Source organism: Micrasema longulum, unplaced genomic scaffold (assembly GCF_059751315.1).
Source record: "Micrasema longulum isolate JH-2025_06_02 unplaced genomic scaffold, ASM5975131v1 h1tg000870l, whole genome shotgun sequence".
Taxonomy (NCBI): domain Eukaryota; kingdom Metazoa; phylum Arthropoda; class Insecta; order Trichoptera; family Brachycentridae; genus Micrasema; species Micrasema longulum.
This window is the reverse complement of record NW_028278062.1, coordinates 206,011-225,786: the sequence shown is the minus strand read 5'-3', so window position 1 is coordinate 225,786 and position 19,776 is coordinate 206,011. Positions and strand designations below refer to the sequence as shown.

Genomic DNA, 19,776 nt, shown 5'->3' with positions numbered 1-19,776 from the left:
AATCATTCATTCATTCACTGAACCTCATCAATCCTCTTTCTTTTCCTTTTTAATGCCACTTTATACAATATAATCATTTTATTTTATTTTATTTGGGAAATCAACAGTTCTGCATACATACTTTTAGTAAACAAACAGATATAGTGTATAAACTCAGAACTAATAACAGATTTCCACATAGTATACAAAGTTAGTAAAGAAAATATATTCCATATCAAATAAATACATACAATTTATACATATAAAAATGTTATTTTCATGTACTCAATAATCAAAGATTTTTTAAATATTTATTTTAAGAGCATTAAGTTACTGTAAATTGGGCGGGATAAGGACGAGAATGCTTGAAGAGAGGATAAGGAGGGGGAGGAGAGATGTACATATTTATTATTATAATGTCTACTAAGTTACATAATACATTTTTAGTGTAAATTTTAAATCTGACAGAGTGATGTTTGTGTAATCTATATTTTTAAATTTTGTATTGTACATTGAAAAAGTCCTACGAAAAAAAGCATTTTTAACATACGATGTTTTACTTATTGGTACATGAAACTGGTGGTACCGTCTACAAATCCTGGCTGGCACATGTATTGTTATTAAACCAAGCAGCTCTGTACAGTCAACCATTCCTGTCATAATTTTGTAAAGCAGTAGTTGGTCCGCACACACTCTGCGGTATTGTAGAGAAATGATTCCATGGAAGGTGGAGGCAGTGAGAGTAGACATAAGAAATACCGGTTTTGTATTTAAGGTATTTGATACATTTGTTTTGAATATTTTCTATTCTACTTATATATATGGCATACTGGGGATTCCATATCTGAGAGACGTATTTCAGGCTTCTGACAAATGTATAATATAATGAAATAAGGGCCTTCGGATTATCAAAGTGTTTATTCATTCGAATTATGAAACCTAACATGATCAATGCTTTCGAGGTAATTTTATTGATATGCGATTCAAAAAGTAGTTTTGAGTCTAAAACAATCCCAAGATCTTTAATTTCGTGCTTTCTCATTAGTATCTACATTGTTTATTTTGTAATCAAAATTAAGAATTTTGATTACAAAAGGTGCTTACACACTGTCTATCGACGACACATTCGATCGCTAAATGACGCGAGTTTCAATAGCAATTATTTCAACTAATCTAGTAAGATTTTTTTTCAATGGCGTAAAATTTATTATATATACGGCCTAAGCCAATTACAACAGTTACATAAAGAAACATAAATGCAAGAAACTGAACAAAACGAACATAAAAATATGTGGCAAAGACAAACAAGGGCAAAACAATAATGGTATACAATATATTCATAAAAACGAAAGACATAAGACTTCGAGCTAAACCATGCCAATCCAATTTCATCCCACACTGTTTAGTCGCGAAGAGATCTACGAAAAGCCGGAAGATCTATCCCAAAGAATTCCAAGTCGTGTGATGAATTGACTAATCTACACATTCTGGACATTGGGGCATAAAAACAAAAGTTGCTCTTAGAAGATTTAATAAATAGCAGATTTTGACTTCTGGTGACACGGTTGGGAACATGAAAATAAATTGATTGCAACAGAGATGGGACATCACTTATAGCATTAAGTATTTTGAAAATGCGTATTATATGCAGGTCTATAACAAAGTATTTGGTCACGCCACATTAACTCAATGTGCACACATCTATATACAGGTGTTCTTTAAACCCTGTCACTTCCAAAACCACGATGATCAGTATGAGAAAGAAGACATATTGGCATATTAAAATATTTTTTTAGAACTACTAAAATCTTAAAAAATAAAATATTGAAAAAAAAAATGGTTGCTTACTTCTACAGGGGAGAAGCGAGGGGGCGCGGCCGTGCAGTTCAGACTCCCCCCTCCTCGTTTCTCCCGTGCAGAAGTAAGCAACCATTTGTTTTTTTCTATATTTTATTTTTAAAGATTTTAGTCGTTCTAAAAAAATATTTTCATGTGCCAATGTCTTCTTGCTTATACTGATCATCATGGTTTCGGACGTGACAGGGTTTAAAGAACACCCTGTATATATTTAATAGCACATTTGCTAAGATAAAGCGTTCGGGTTTATTTGCTACCTACGGGGCTCTGGTTAAGATGTTGCATTTGCCTACTATGGGTACATTGTTCCGGCGCCATAATAACAACTGAACTGGGCGTGTGTACATGTGATTTTCATACTCTCACCGCGATCGCAAAGAAGATATTTTGCAATCAATAACTATTAAATCCACTGTGTTTTGTAATTCGTCAAGTGCCCTTCCTTCCTGACAGCAAGATCCGATCTGATCCTGATTGAAGTGCCGGACAATAAAGGTCCCAGAACCCAGAATAAGGTAGGAATGGCAGGCATTGTATTTAGGGTTCTGTGGCAAAGTAAATACGGGATAACGCTTCCCGCGAACCAGCAATTCGAGCGGTGATCTGCTAACGGGCAAGTGGCGCGATCAGTATTAAATATACGTATGATAATAAAAACAAAGTCCGCGTGTGTTTATAAACAAAATCTCCAAAAATACCATTTAAAAATATAAAGAAAAACCAATGCAGTAGGTATATTTAATTTTGTATTACTATGTACAGTAAAATGCGGTAAGCCGTGTGAAATGAAAATTAAATTGAAAATCAACAGTGGTCCCGTTAAGGCGGATTCTGCCACCGAACATTGTTATCTCGTGGAGGAAATGCGATACAGTTAGCGCATCCAGTTACCAGTTACTGGCGGGTGGCGGGTGTTTGTAGTTTGTAGTAGTAGGAAATAATTGACATTTTTAAAATTTTTATTTTTATTTATTTACAATTTTAAAAAACCTATTAGGGCTACATTAGAAATTTAATATTGTCTAGTCATTTTATGTCTCGTCTAGTCTAGTTAGTTCAGTCATCATGTGCTTTTTCAGATTGATTTTAAATTTGTCTCCATTAAAAGTTTTCAAGTAGTAAGGTAGGTCGTTGGTAGTGTTTAAGTCCATTATGTAGTATTTTTGACTGTCCTGTGTTTGTCTTTGCTTTTTCAATATGATAGTGTTGTTTAAATTAAATTTGGAAGGCGCGACTGTCACCGTTGTAAAAACGCTCACCAAGTGGTTAGTTGAGATATTTGTCGTAAAATAGTACCAGTAGACGCATTTGGTATTGCCGGATATGAGATTATATGCAGTTTGACCAAAAGTATTTGGAAATAATTAGTAAAAATATTTTAAAGTTCGGGCCATGTATGGGTCCATATGCGGTAAGGGGTTAAAAGGGATGTACATATTACATTGTCGAAAATTGTGTAAGCGATTAAGAGCAATTAGTAATAGAATGTACATATTAAAATATTATGTCCCTCTTACTACCTTACGAATTATTTATTTATCTCTCTCTGAATCAATGAGAAATTCCACTGTTTTCTAATTTATTTATTTTCTATTAGCGTACTATTTAACTAAGCAAATATATATACATATATTTTTTTGTGTGTTATTTACAAAGATATGATTTGATAAAGTTACATTTATCAAATACCGCGCCAAATGACTGTAATCAGTGCGTCACTTTTCAGTAGTGACGTCATGAAACGGTTGGCGTTCTCACTTTCACTGACCGCGGTAAGTTGTATTTCTCCAGCCAATAACAAAACTGACAAGAATCTATGGAATATTGCTTTGACTACTTCATTTAGCTGATCGTAATTTGCTCATGTTATGGTTGTTTTTACGAACGTTTCGATTTAGAAAAACCTAGAAAGTTGACATAATCTCTAGTTGAAAAAAGAGTATAATAAAAATTATACTCTTTTTTTTATACTCTTTTTATGATGAGTATGAAATTCCCGCACATAGGAAAGCTTGAAAACATCATGTTCCTTTGATTAATAATCAAACAACCTTTCAATATAGCCCGTTATACGGTATTTCATTGTAATGGTCACCATTTACCTATTAAATTCAGGCTCCTCCTTCACCCCATTCCTCTTTGTTCAACTATTTCTCCCACAGCATAAAAGATTTTTATAACCTTATCAGTGCATGTAAGGGTTGCTATTTTACATATAGGTTTTTCTGTTCTGAGAGGCACATATTTTAATTGAAATATGACCCTCCTGAAACATCGATACCTTTGGAGACTCGCTAAGCGTCTTTAAAGTTAGATGTGTAATCGAACCACCTTCTATTTTATATTCGCCTCAAGCATTTGCTCTCAAAACTCAGAAGTTTGGCGTTTCGAGTTTTGGTAAGGTGCCAGGATTCACACCCATGTAAGAGTACTGGCATTATGTTTAAGAGTTGAAATTTTGGCATTTTAACCGAGTACAGATTATAGTTGTATTAAGTGCCCACCAAGCAAGAGGTCTCGGGTTCAATTACCGACATGGTTGAAATGAAACATTTATTGAAAAATATGTTTTCACACCAGTAGCGCAGGGGTTATCAAGTGAAACTAATATTAATTTTATTCAAACTTTGCAGAATTCTATGATCAAATTGCTACTACATAAAGATGTGTACCGCCAGAGACACAATATTTCAATATTATTGATGTATAAATCTGTAAATAAATTATCTGTTAGGGCTCTACTTTGGTACAAATTTGTCAGCATGCGTCGCACTCCGAGTATAAACACAAGTTGGTACATGATTACAACACCAGGTTTACTAGAATGGCTGTACTGGAGCTAGCTGTTCCTAGATATTGCAATAAATATGGCACAAGGACACTGCAATACAGTATACCTAAAATATTTAACATGTTACCAAACAATATTAAAAATACTGAGTTAAATACAGGAGTGAGACGTTTGCTCAAATTATAGATGATAGAAAAAAGTTTTTTGTATTAGTGATAGTTTTTAATTTTTGATAATGTAATATGTAATGTTTTTCAAGTAAAATTATTGTTAATGTAGGTTGAGTGTAAAAAATCGATGATTTTTATAAGAACCCGCTGACGAGTTGTATGTATGCAACTCAGCAGGACTTTAATTTAAGACTATTTTGTAAATATTTTTGAAAAATAAATTTAAAAAATAAAAAAAACATATAACTATCGACGTGCTAATAAGCGACGTGATAAAAATTTCTCACCATGGTTGTTTATAGTATTCGCAATCACAATGCAACATCCGTGACCACCTAATATTAAATATCCAAAAATTAACGTTTCGCGACGTATAATCCTGCTGCGCAATCACATATTTGAATTTCACCGGTGTAAATATGGAAAATATTCCAAAACTACTATTTTTATTTATTTATTTTTTTATTTATCACGCTACTCATTGCATTTAGCCGGCAGTTGGCAAGCCAAATGCCAAGAAAAGCAGTCGCCATAGTAATTGTAATTTAATTATCACTTTTTTGTATTAGATACTCGTTACTTTTTTTCAAATGCAATATATTGTATTATTTTTTATAGTAAACGCCGATTTTTCGCGAATGAACTGTATTTATTTACGAGGAAAACAAAAAACAAACCGACACACTCGTTGACTTATGACCGCGATAACTTAAGCATGTTCATTATTGTTCATTGTGATCGCTCAAATGCTTAGCATGTTTTTAAGCACGTCGATAGTTATTTGTGATTGAGCTCCTGAGCAGCTAAGAATCCTCTATTAGGAAGAGCAAGAAGTATTTTTTTTAAATTTGAGAAGATATACGATCTTGACTTTTTTAAGACTCTGCTATAATTGGAAGCTGAGTCTCATTGACAGTAATAAAATTTAGGCTTTCAAATTTAGCCTCTGTTAATAATATTTAGCCTCTTTTTGAAAAAAGTCCATATAAAAAGCAAAGACAAAAAATACTAAATCTCCTATACATTTAAAACGGACACCACATTTTACACATAACTCCATAAGCCACACTCCACACTATAGGTACATATTTCACAACAATGGAGATGCTAACACAAGTGGAGTCACGTGTTTTACAAATTCTCGTCACATTTTGTCGTCCTGTTCCGAAATCGTATAATATATTGTGTTGTGTACGTAATTAGTGCTGTTAGATTTGTTTTTTTGCAATAATATCACTGTATCATGGCATTGTGTGAAACATTTACATTCGTTTATTTATTTATTTGACACTTTATATACATATACAATATATATACATATAAGGGCGGGCATATTTTGAAGATGTTTTTAAAATTGACTTAAATTTAGATTCTTATATTTCACTTAAAGATTCTTCTCATCGTTTCTTTGAATCCCTTAAATAAATATGTGTAAATTTATGTTTTTCCTTTTTAAAAAAAAATATTTTTACTATTTTATTTTATTTTTACATCTGAGCATGTTTTTCATTCTTTATTTCAATTCTTAACTTTTAATTACGCTTACAAATTTTCTTCATTTTTAATATTATTTCCATTTGTAAATACTCACTACAAACTACAAACTTTAAAATATCTTTTTTTCACTTAAATTTTATTTTTTAAACAACTTTCATTTATGTTTTTCTTTTTCCTTCTCTTTTTTATACTTTCATAATTAACCTTACATATAATTGCTTTATAATGTGGAAACTTCACTGGTCCATTAGAATTAAGTCTAATTGTATAAAATATTAAACTTTGTAACTGTACTGTATGTTTCCTAAATAAAAGAAAATAAAATAAATAAATATTGCCTTAAGGCAATTTCTTCCTACCTACCCAAACCATTCAGTTTGAGAAAATTATAAATACATGGACATATTGAATCTTACGATTTTATACAAAAATTACAAACAAAGATTAACAAAATAAAAATATATTTTAAAAAAATCACACCATACTATGAAGAGTGGAGAGGGGATGGGAAGAAAAGAAGAAGGATAAAGGAACAATTTAAATATTTAGATATTAACATTTCAATCTTGACTTAAATGTAAATAAAGAAGGGGCGTCTCTAACATTCGTGGGTAGATTATTCCACAATTGAGCGACTACTACTGTGATAGAGGAGGCAAGAAAATTAGAGCTATGACAGGGTATTAAAAGGGTTCTATCGTCACTAGAACGAAGAGATAGTCCGTGTTGTGAAAGAGGTTGGATGAGCTCTCTCAGATAAACAGGCGAAGTGAGATTATTTAAAGTATTGTGAAGAAGTGATAGAATGTGAATATTTCTTCAATGCCTGATACTGAGCCAGTGTAGTTGCGTGCGATACTCGGTTATGTGGCCTAATTTGCGAAGATCAAAGATATAACGAATACAAATATTCTGCAATAGTTCTAACTTATCAAGTAATTCAGAGTTAGCATCTGGATAACATACATCCGCATAGTCAAGGAGTGGAAGAAGTAAGCTCTGGACTAGTTCTGGGCTTGCTAGCTCTGGGTTGCAAAAAATATTAATTTACCTAGATGAGCCACGCTACCCGGGTCAAGCAAGGTTTTATCAGAATTCTGACATTTCATCATCAATTGAGAATATGTAAGTACATGTCTTTTGCTTTTATTTTGTTCATATATTCTTTCTCAATATTTGTGTTTTATTTCAAGTTTTGCGTCATTTTTTCCTAATGGTTCTGGTAACTCATATGCTGTGGAATAAGGATTACTGGCGACTTGATAACTCTGCATTTTCTCTCAAATCAAAGGGTAGTGACATCAAAAAGGTGGACAAGTTTAAGTACCCCGGCAGCATTCTAACAGAAACCCTTGACCCAGAAATAGAAATTTAATTCAAAATTGAGACAGCAAGAGCTGCTTTTAATAAAATGAAATCCCTCTTCTGCAATGCTAATCTAAACTTGAAAATAAGGCAAAGATTGGTAAAATGTTATGTGTGGTCTGTATTGTTGTATGGCTGTGAGACTTGGACTCAGAAGGTGAACACTATGAACAGGCTGGAGGCTTTTGAGATGTGGTTGCATCGCAGAATGCTTAAGATATCTTGGACAGACCTGATCACGAACTCAGAAGTCTTAAGTCAAGCTAGAACAAACAGAGAACTCTTAACCACCTTAAAAGTTTGTCAAATTTCATATCTGGGGCATATAATGCGTGGCGAAAAGTACCACTTGCTTCATTTAATTTTGAAAGGCAAGATTGAGGGTAACAGAGGGACTGGAAGAAGACAGATGTCCTGGATGCGAAATATACGAGACTGGACTGGCTTCAGGACTGTGGAGCAGATTTTCCGGGCAGCACAGAACAGAGAGACTTTTGCCAGAGTGTTTGTCAACGTTGGGGATACCTGACAGGGCACTAAGAGAAGAAGAAGAAGGATTACTGGCTCATTTATATTTTGGTTTGCATGTGTCTGTGTGAGTCTCGAGAGTATTTTTTATTGTTCCAAAATTAATCAATAAAATGAAGGAACAATGTGTGGAGATGTGAATTGTGAGGCAGTTGACTAATAATTTACACATAAAATGCTACAGACGCGCAATATACTCGAAGATTAAAAGCGCCCGCAAAAGATGCGTTTCTGTAACGTGACCCTAATTACGTTTATTGAAATTTCATACCACGTCCTAAATTGCTAATAAATTGTATACAATCTTGCGAAATAAAATTATATATTTACTCGTTAAGCCAAAAATCAGAAAGGTCGTCATGAAGTGGCGAATTATAGAGCAAATATAAAAGGAAAGATCTTGTGGCAGACCAAATGAGGGGGTGTGGAAGCGAAGGCGCCGTTGCGCGATGTACCAATCAGTGTTCGATAAAATCATCGATTTCGACTTTAAAACAAAAAAGCAATTGCAATGAGTAATAGACAGGATGTTGTAAAAAAGTTATGCTACGAGTACTTGGAGTATGCAGACAATGCAATTCTTTTTGAAAAGTCTGTTGGTGATTTCCAAAAAAATGTTGACACACTGCAGGAAAACTGAACTCGTCTGGGTCTTAATATTAATACAAAAAAGACTCAGATTATGTGCAACATCCTGTCCTGACCCTGATCAGCCTCTCTATAATAATGGACAGAGGATTGAGGAAGTTGACAGCTTTAAATACTTGGGAGTTCACATAACTGAGGATGGAAGCATGCACAGAGAGCTTGCAACCCGCCTAGGAATTGCTGGAGCAACTTTTAACATGGTGCGTGTTGTCTGGAACTCTAGTCTATACTCGGTCTAAACGAAATGCCATTTATTCAACTCTTGTATAATGCCAATACTCCTATATGGGTGCGAATCTTGGCACCTTACCAAAGCTCAGAGCACCAAACTTCTGAGTTTTGAGAGTAAGTGCTTGAGAAGAATATTGGGTATGAGGTGGTTCGATTTTATAACTAACATTGAAGTCCGAGAACGGACGCAGCAGCCTCCTATAACGAGCGTCTTGGGGATGCAGCGGTGGACCTGGCTTGGACACGTGCTGCGCGTGCCTCAAGAGAACCTAAACTCGAGTTGCCTCTTCTTTAAACCTGCGGGCTGGCGCCGTCCAGGGAGGCCGGCAGTGGCGATCTTTCGACTTTATTCGGCGGAATTAAGGGGCGCTGGATTGACGTGGGAAGACGCGAAAATGCTGGCTGGCGATAGGGTCTCCAGGAGGCAACTGGTGATGTCCACATGGTCTACTTGAGAGCGGGCGTGGAAAAGAAGAAGAACAGATAGGAGAACAGGTCCTCCGGATCCGATCTTCGTTTACTATGGATAACTTATGTAACGCAAGTTTCATAAAACAATACCTCAAGGGCACTTTACTTCATCAGTCACCAAACGCTACAAATTTATTCAAACAGAAGAACAGGCGGGTTTTAAGTTTTTTCCGGAACATGACTTGACTCTAACAGTTTCGCACTTCTGCTGGGAGAGCATTCCATTGCGACCGCAAATGCGCGATCACCGAATTTAGAGCGCTGGTACAGGTATAATAACTTTTCCTATCGCCGTAGATGTGTCTGATCTAAGCGTAAGACGTCGCACTATGGAAAATAAAGGTCGGTTTCGGATCGAACGTCAATAACTCTTTTATTTTAGAGGTATATTTTTGAAAAAATACACCAATATAAAATATTCTTAAAGGCTTGAAATGAAATAAATTTTAATATGATATTTTTATTTTCCCGCAATGAAATATAAAAATAATAACTTAAACCAGCCATTAACAGGTCATAAGCCCTGTAGATGCCTAGACTTCTATATTACCTTTTCTTAAATGTTTTTCTTCATCTCTGTTGTAATATGTTAATATAAACAGCTCCCGAGGGAGTTAAATCTAGTCCTTTTCTACAAAAATTTGGACAAACTCAAAATATTGTTGATAAATCCACCTGGTCCATGAAGAAGTATGGAAATTGAAAAAATAACATTTTCAGGGGTTGCCTATTATGTGGGTGAAATAGTTCAATTAGATGAATCTCACCCGCATAAATAAAGGTTACAGCTTTTTAACTTCACAAACATCAGCAAATGAAAGATTCGAAGGAATATAGATGTTCAAATATGGGAGAATGGGGAATGTTACACAGTGTGTAAAGTGGCCACTTAAACCAGTCATTGACAGGTCATAAGCCCTGTAGATGCCTAGACTTCTATATTTATTTATTTTGTTCATTAACGCCCAATAGGCATTTACAAAAAAATAAAATTAAATACATGCTAACATACTAAATAATAAACAGAATATACAGAAAAAAATTGTGAAATTAGTTAAAAAGGATTTGATAAAAAGTTTTACAAAGTAAAAAAAAAACAATAATAACAAAGGTACGCAAGAAAAAACAGTAAGCATATAAACAAAAAATGCAAAGATATAAGCTTATGAAATAAATTCTGTAAGGCAAACATTAAATAAAGTGTTACGGTAAGCAAGAAAGACAAAAAATGTATCTTAAATTAATAAACAAGCAAGCATATATTATCACGAAAAAATAAGAAATAAAAATATTTATCTATGAAATGCGTATTTGCCAATACCACAGTGCAATTTGATATAATAGTAAAAAATAAAAATTATTATTATTGCCTTATCTTAAATGTTCTTCATCTCTGTTGTAATATGTTTATATTGAAAACATAAAAAATAGTGTTCATTCGATTATAATATGTATACCTACAAACTAATTATTATAATATCGATGGGTTATTGAACATTTATCAAATATCTATAAAATTTGAAAAACGGCACTTTAAGTCTACAAAGAAATATGTTCATGTTATTTAGAGTTTAAACAATATTATAGGTTTTCTGACCATTATCACATTTTACGCAATGACTTCGTGACAAGCAAATTTTAGCAGCTAATTTTTATAAATGTTTTTTATGAATACCTTCACTACAAAAAAACACGAAATATAAAGCGTGGGGAGATGTGGGTGACTGTCAAAAGTCTCGATGAACTTATTTTTTTATATTGTTTATATTATTTTTTTGTATAATTATTTCAATGTTTATATAAAGAAAAAAAAATGTTTTAGATGTCTTATAATGTTTAAGGAATTAACTTTTCAGATATGTATAAACAAACATTAAAACAAACATTTGTCGAAACATTAAAATATTCAAAAATAAGACTCTTTGCAGACGATGCCTTAATATATATATCGGGAGAAAATTATAAAACAATTATGGACAGACTAAATCATGATCTTAATAGTGTATCACTGTGGCTAAAAATTAATAAATTAAAATTAAATGTTAACAAAACTAAATATATGAATATAGGAAACAAAAGAATAGAAATTACACCATCAATTGTAATAGAAAATGAAAAACTTAATGAAGTCACTGAAATTAAATATTTAGGTGTAATGTTGGATTCAAAACTTACATTTCACCAAAACGCTAAGATGGTAATAAATAAGATTGCAAAAAAATATCAATTTTGGGAAGGATCAGAAGATTTATTGATAAGGACTCCTGCAAAACTATTTACAAAGCAATTATTGAACCACACGTTAACTACTGTAGTAGCATTTTATTTTTATCAAACAAAGAAAACATAGATAAACTAACTGTATTACAAAATAAAGCCTTTAGAATCATTTTGAAAAAAAACAGATATACGAGGGTAAAGTCGATGGTAAATGAAATGAAATTATTAACATATAAACAAAGAATATTTTACAATACAATGATATTTGTTCATAAAATTATAAACTCTAATAAAAAAACAGAATTTTGGAAAAAAATTGATCGGAACCAGCATGAACACAATCACAATACTAGAGAAAAGAACAAAATTAGACTTCCATTTAGGAAAAAGGCAAAGTCACAAAATTCAATTTTATTTAAAGCAATTAAAAAGTATTACGAAATGGAAAAAAATATTTATGAAGAAAAAAACATATCAAAATTTAAAATAATGGTCAAGACATATGTGATAAACAATTTATAAATTAAATATATTTGCAATGTTATTATTAGAACACACATAACAATATGTATGATATGTGTGCCCTATTTTAAGATTTAAATAAATAAATAAAAATATAATACTTTATATCTAATCCTCCAAAGTTCAATAAGAAATTAACTTTTAAAGTGATGAAGTGAACAGATTTAAAATGGTATCCGTAAAATAATACAGGTTGTGGCATTTAAAATATATATATGATATTTACTTAATTTGAAATTCTAACATTTTTTTATGGTTTGACTATATAACTATTTAAAAAATATATTGAAATGTGTCAGTAGCAACTTTGGTAAAAATCACTTGTGATATTTTATTTTATTTTATTAGGTAATTCAACAAAGATACATACTAGAAAACATACAATTTAAAGCATTCGTCGAAATAATTTAACATGCATATATATCTTCAATTATAGAATTACACAAAATAGATTTATACGTTAATTTGTAATACATATTTTTTAATATTTTTGTTTATACAGGATACAATGCAATAAAAAATAAGTTGTACGTGTGTACTTATTGAATAAGATTTATTCCTAAGAGATTACTCGCAAAAGCTGAGAGTATCATGAAAAATGACAATTTTGTTGTTTCGGCAGTATATATTATATTCCTGACACATGCGGGCCATAGGTGTGCCGTTGTTCTACCATTTTCCATAGTGCGGCGTCATAGTTCTTTCAGATATTACGGAGCAGAATTGTGCAGTGACTTATACATAAACCGGGAGATTGAATTCCACCCCCTGTGAAAAACGTAGCCAGTGTAATTTCCGAAGTAGTGATATGGCTGAACTTAGAGATTCCGAAAATAAGACTCGCTGCGGCGTTTAATACATACTGTAGGCTAATCATTTTATTTATTGGTAGACCTGCGTAGATACCATTACAATAATCGACTCTAGACACTACAAAGGCATTTATCAATTGACGGGCGGCATCAACCGGCATTTTTTTGCGTATGCAATTGATTTGTCTCAGCTGGGAGAAGCGTGAACTTATCGTCCTACTAAGTCTAGAGAGAATCAAAGAGCTGATATTTTTTCATCCTTTTTTTGTAGTTTTTTGCACTTGTAGAGCAGGGAATCGTTTGTGTAATATTCATGTAAAAAAGTGGATTGAACAGGAATGTTGCGTGTCATAAAAAGAAATAATACGGACCAAAATGGACACCAAGTCGTTGGAACAAAAGGCATAATCCCCCAGTAACTACACACGTGCGTTTCCAGAAATTATCAAGCAGCCAGTGGGCCACATGGCGACGGTATTTACCTACTGTCTACAAAAGCTTCTCTTCGGACATCTATCTCCCTTTGTTAACCATGGAGTCGAAACAGTGTTTTATTTATTTAGTTTTTTATTGCTTACTTCTTGGCATGAACACTTGACAAATTTAGTACTATGCTCTATTTTTGTAAATTAATTGATATCATTTTAACTTTGCTAGAATTCCACTCGTCCATGCGCTTTGTAGCTGCACGATGATTGGTTATCTAGCTTTCATATATCAACTTTAAAATACGGGGTCTAGAATTCCAATCGTCTATACGCTTAGTAGCTGCAAGACGTGTTGTTATCTTACTCCTTTTTATTATTCATATTATTTTATTTTTTTAAATATCATTAATACACTAAATTTATTTTTCAATTTTTAAAATGTGTAAATAGGGGCTAAATTTCTAACTGTCCATGCGCTCTGTAGCTGCAAGACGTCCTGTAATCTAGCTCCTATCTGTTATAATTTTTGATTGATCTTAATTGAAAACGAGGAACTAGAATCCCAATTGTCCATGCGCTCTCTAGCTGCAAGACGTACTGGGATATTTATTAATTGTACAGCGCCCTTGAGGTGATTTAACCCAAAAATGGCGCCTTATAAATTATCCAACTATATATAATCGGTGCCCGGGAAGAATGGAGAATGGTTATATATTAAAGCGACGCCCATAGTCTGATTTTTGCAGTCAAGACATGCATCACGTCTTTCTGGGAGCGGCATCTGGCCAGCCAGCATGCACTCGACAGCACATATGTACATCCGTGTGAAAACACTCCCCGCGTGAATGCAATATGCAACCATATGCTGAATTCCAAACATGACAAAGAAAAAACTCTATACTACTACTACTACCATCACGCCATTTCCCCTTAGGGGTAGGCAGAGAGAATGGACCGCCACACACGTCTATCCTGGCATACAATCCTAACCTCTTCCACATCCGTACATCTTGTCATACATGCCCTTCGGTTCTGTCTGCTTTTGACATGACCAGACTTAAGATTTTGGTTTATCTGATCATGCCACGTTTTTCTTGGTCGTCCTCGTCTCACGTTGCCGTCGTTCATTTTCGCCATATATACCTGTTTTACCATTCTTTCGTCGTCCATTCGTTCTACGTGACGAAACCATCTCAGAGACCCATTCTTCATCTTATCAATTATACTTGATTCAGATTTACACTCTCGTCTGATTTCATCATTCGTAACCCTGTCATACATTGATTTCCCACACATTCGTCTAAGAGATCGCATTTCAACCGCGTTCACTCGGCTTTCATCCTTCCTCTGCCAGTTCCACGTTTCACTTCCATACGTAAGTGTTGGGACTAAAACTCCATTGCGCACTGCCAGTTTAGCTTCGATTGACATATTTTTATTTGCAATTACTGTGCTCAGTACGCCGTTCATTTTATTGCCCGCATTCACTCTCCTTTCAACATCTTTTTCTACTCTTTCATCTCGTGAAAACATGCCTCCAGATACACAAATACTTCTACTTGCTCGAGACATTCGTTGTTTACATTTATTATGCTGTCAGTAACCTCACTTCCCCTTTCAAATACAATTACTTTTGACTTACTTTCATACCTGACTCAGATTTACACTCTCATCCGATTTCATCATTCGCAGCCCTGTACGCAACCTCCAAATATATTCAAGTAAATGGCTATTCTTTGATTGTAATTGTATTATTTTTCTATATTTTCCTACTTAAAAAAAAAAAAAAAACATTTTTTTATATTTTTTTTATTTATTTATTTAATTTTTGAACATAATGTTAATTCTACATTAGCAGGCTTATTGCCAAATGGCAATTTCTTCCAACCAACCAATAAAATAAAAGTTTTATTTTTATAATTCTCATTCCAATATAACACCCACTCACCCACCCTCTCACTCACTTACACTCACACAAACACACTAGTATGTATTGTACGTGTATTTAATGTATATCTGTCATTGGTTTTATTCTCTGTATATTTTATTTGTTGTATTTTTGTTACATATATTACTGTTGATATCCCCAATAAATAAAAAAAAAAAAAAACGTATTCAATAGAAAATAAAGATAAAAAAAGCTAAAGATATTTGAAAATAGAAATAAATGTATTTGTGTATAAATTACATCAAATCAATACCATTACTCAATGAGAAAAGGGAAAAAAGAGTAATGAGGAAAGTAGGAGAGATTAAGGAAGAGAAAGGAGATGTTTCTGCAGACGCGATTTAAACAGAGATACTGTAGTAACATCTTTGATGACGTATGGGAGATGATTCCACAGTTGAGCGGCATGGACACTATGTGAGTTAGAGAAGAAAGGGGAATTGTGAATGGGTATTAAAAGAGTGTTTTGAGAATCAGAAGAGGAGGAGACCAAGAGGTAAACCATGAACTGATAAGCGTTGAAATTTTTCACGCAGGTATATAGGAGCGTCAGGACTATGAAGTGCATTGAACAGAAGTGAGAGGGAGTGATAGTCTCTCCGCTGTCTAATTTTGAGCCATTTCAGTTGCCTACGATAATCAGAAATGTGGTCATATTTCCTAAGACCAAAAATATACCTTATGCATGTATTCTGAAGTCGTTTTATCTGGTTTTGTTGAGTTTTTTCTTTTTTTTAAAGCATGAAAAACAAAATAATATAATATATGTTCATTATTTTATATGTATACAGTATTATGTCTGTACTCTTTTATTTGATTCTTAATTAAAACTAATGTCTGATGACAAACTATTATTTAATAGATTATCGGGACAAAATATGTTTTAACACTTTGTTTTCTTTTTATAATGTATTAATATTGTAATATTGTGTGTATTTTATTGAATAAAGATTCCATGCATAAGTGTTGGGACTAAAACTCCAGTCGGCAAATAAAAATACAATTATTTACTAACATTTAATGAAACTAATGTATTTAAATAACTCAGTAACATTGAAAATATTATTTATAATTAGAATAATTGTACTATATACGTACCGATCCGAGAAAAGTGTATCTGTACTACGACAATCAAGTAACATATTTTCTTCCATGAATAAAAGATGAGCCGTTTGTTTGACGGTATATTAACATTAGGTGTTCCACTTTGGCAGGCTTCAACGGCGAGGTCTTGGGAAGATAATAATACAGTTGGCCAATGGTTATACAATCGCCATTGTGCACCCGTCTTGCGGAATCTGGGCGACACGTTGCGACACTTCTGTCGGTACATTCAGCAGTCGGCAGTTAGTAGTTAGTAGCGCCGGCGCTGTGACGCCCGTCAGAAAAGTCGCAGGCAAAGCGCGACGGAAATCCGCAGGTCGGATGACTTGATCAACTATGGAAATCATTATCATTTTCATCTGTTACGTGTAGGAAATTTGATCAGTCTTACGCTTCATTGTGCATAAAGGGGTTAAACACTAGCTCTTAAAATGATAATAAATCGACAAGTTTATGAAACATAACTTATTATTATCTTATAATGCTATCCCATTGAATCATTTATAAATTTATTGTATTTTTGCATGTGCATATATATTGTGTATGTATATGTGTATATATATGTATGTGTATGTATATGTGTGTATATATGTATGTATGTGTATATTTATGTCTGTAGTATGTATGCTTTATATTTATATATTTAATTGTATTTTTACATTTAACGTAAACTGTATTTTTATTTTTATTTTCTTATCTTTTGGGCTATAACTGTTTTTCTATTTCTTCAATATTATTTTTGTTTATAGGAAACATATTCGAAAACCATATTTGCCGAAACAAATTGGTTTTTTAGAACAGGCATTTGCCCATATAGGAACCGATTGCAACATTAAGGATACTAATATTTCTGGCTTGCCGAACCTTCATATACTGAGCCTACTCCCAGTACAAGCAGAATTTGCCAGAGTGTTTTTTGTGCCATTTTTGTAACAATGTATGTATAAACTAATTAATAAATAAATAAAATATTGAAATTTATTGCAACATAGAAGAAAAACTTTAGGTACATAGCGGTAATTGACTGGTTCAAACATTAAGATTTCATATAAAGAGATGACACTCCATACAAATCCGAGCTAAAAAGTCGTCCCCAAAGGAAAGGAAAAAAAGTGAAGGAAATTTGATCATTCTTACGCTTTATTTCGCATTAAAGGGTTCAATATTAGCTCTTATAATTATAATAAATCGACATGTATATAAAACATAATTTATTATTATCTTATTTATTTATATTTACGCCCAATGGACATTTATAAGGACATATTTATACATAAAGAAATATTATAAAAAAGGTAGAAAAACTTAATGGTAATAGTAGACTTTGTGGGAGTGGAAGCGGGAGAGAGGTGTTTATAATTGAATTTGTTTCGGTGATCGTTTAAAAGATTGTTATCAAAGAAATCAAGACTGGTTTGTTTGTTGGCAGACCTAAGAATTCTGGGCATAGGGGAATGAAAACCATAGTTAGTTATATGGTTTTCGGTATGAAAGAGTAAGTTTTGTCTGAGGTTTCTAGTTGGGATATTTAATTTTATTGAGCTCAGTAGTTCAGGCGCATCAAAGAGTGAGTTGAGAATTTTAAATAGGACTAGAAGGTCGGATTTATTTCGACGGTCTTAAAGAGAAGATATATTGAAGCTAGTTTCTAACTAGTTATACGTATATTGGTTTCTGGATAAGCCCAACATCCAGCCTTTCTCAAAAATCTTTGGTGATGATGACGGAAGTTCGCTGCATTAGCCAGCGTTGGGAAAAACATTTTAGTGATTTTACCTGTAAAAGGAGCGCGGTAATGATCCTCCCGACGCTGCTGCGTATTTTGTTTTATACAGCGTTTAGCAAAGCTAAGGGGAAATTCTGAGAAGAAAGGTGCCGTTCTTTTACAAGTTGCGGCTCTTGCTCGTTCATCCGCTCTCTCATTTCCTACGATACCAGCATGTCCTCTTATCTAGCATATTTAAATGATAATCCCTCTAATTTTTAAATGCTTAATTTTACTCTTAATGTCTACAATTAATAGATTTACCGACCGAGTATCAGTTATAGCTTGAACGCCCGAACGACAATCTGATAATATTTTTGCAATAACCCATCTCTCTGGTGGTTTTTTTAATAACCATTCGAGAGCTTCTCGTATTGCGATTAGTTCAGCCTGAAAAACTGATCAGAAATTATCTAATTTAAATGTTCTGCCTGGTAATTCTTTATCCCTCTCAAAAGGAACTAATGCCGCTCCCACTTTGCCGTCGAGCAGGCTATTATCCGTAAAGATTCTTATTTCATTGGGAGCATAAGGAGGTATATCTTTGTAAAGTAAAAGAATACTTTCGGGAATTCTTTCACACGGGTGAGGTAAATCGAAATAGTTTGCAGTTCCTTGATACTTTCGATCGACTGGAATGGAATACAGCTTACCAAATTTCTTGACATTATAAATGTCTTACCTTTCTTGAATTTTAAGGTCTAACGGTGTAAACCCTGTTAGAGCTTGAGCTGAGATGAGTTAAATTGTTCTGTATCCTCTGCAAGATCTTATGGCAAATATCACACGTGATTATTCTTTGATGGGTGAGCAGAAAGGCGCAATTTTCTGTATTTATTTTTTAACATATTTTATTCGTTGTACTTCTAATGTGGTATAAACAAGGTGTGTGCGGAACGCATCAAGAAGAAAACTGCCAAAAGGGGCGGAAAAAAGACAGTTTTTTACTGCCCTGACTGTGACGTCCCTCTATGTCTTCCAGAATGCTTAAAAACATACCGCACACAAAAAAATATAAATAATATTTTTAAGAGTTTTTTTTTCGCTTTTTTATTATTGTGTTTACTTATCGAAAAATAAAATATATTTTTAACAAGAAAATTCATTGTTTTATTTTTGAAATATAAAAATTAAGAATTGTTTTAATGTATACAAAAAAAATAACTTCAATGTTTGGGATGGTTATAGAAATAGTTTATTACTCAATTGTACAATCTTTGTTACAATATGGTATTGTAGGATGGGTTGGTGCATATGCCAATATATTAAACCCTCTTAAAATAGTACAAAGATTAATTATTAAAGTAATTTTAAAGAAACCCTTAACGTTCAATACAGAAAGTCTATTTAAAATATTTAAGGTTCATACAGTAGACACTCTTTATAAAATAAATTCTATTATACAAATGTATAAAAAAGAAAAAATAAAAGAATTTGAAA

General features: G+C 33.0%; 1 protein-coding gene across 2 annotated transcripts in view; it reads right to left on the bottom strand.

Annotated features, from left to right (window-relative positions):
- The window catches only part of LOC148278506 (beta-1,4-glucuronyltransferase 1), a 170,040-nt gene that overhangs the window by 90,778 nt on the left and 59,486 nt on the right, over positions 1-19,776 (bottom strand). The gene's annotated exons all lie outside the window — the stretch shown is intronic.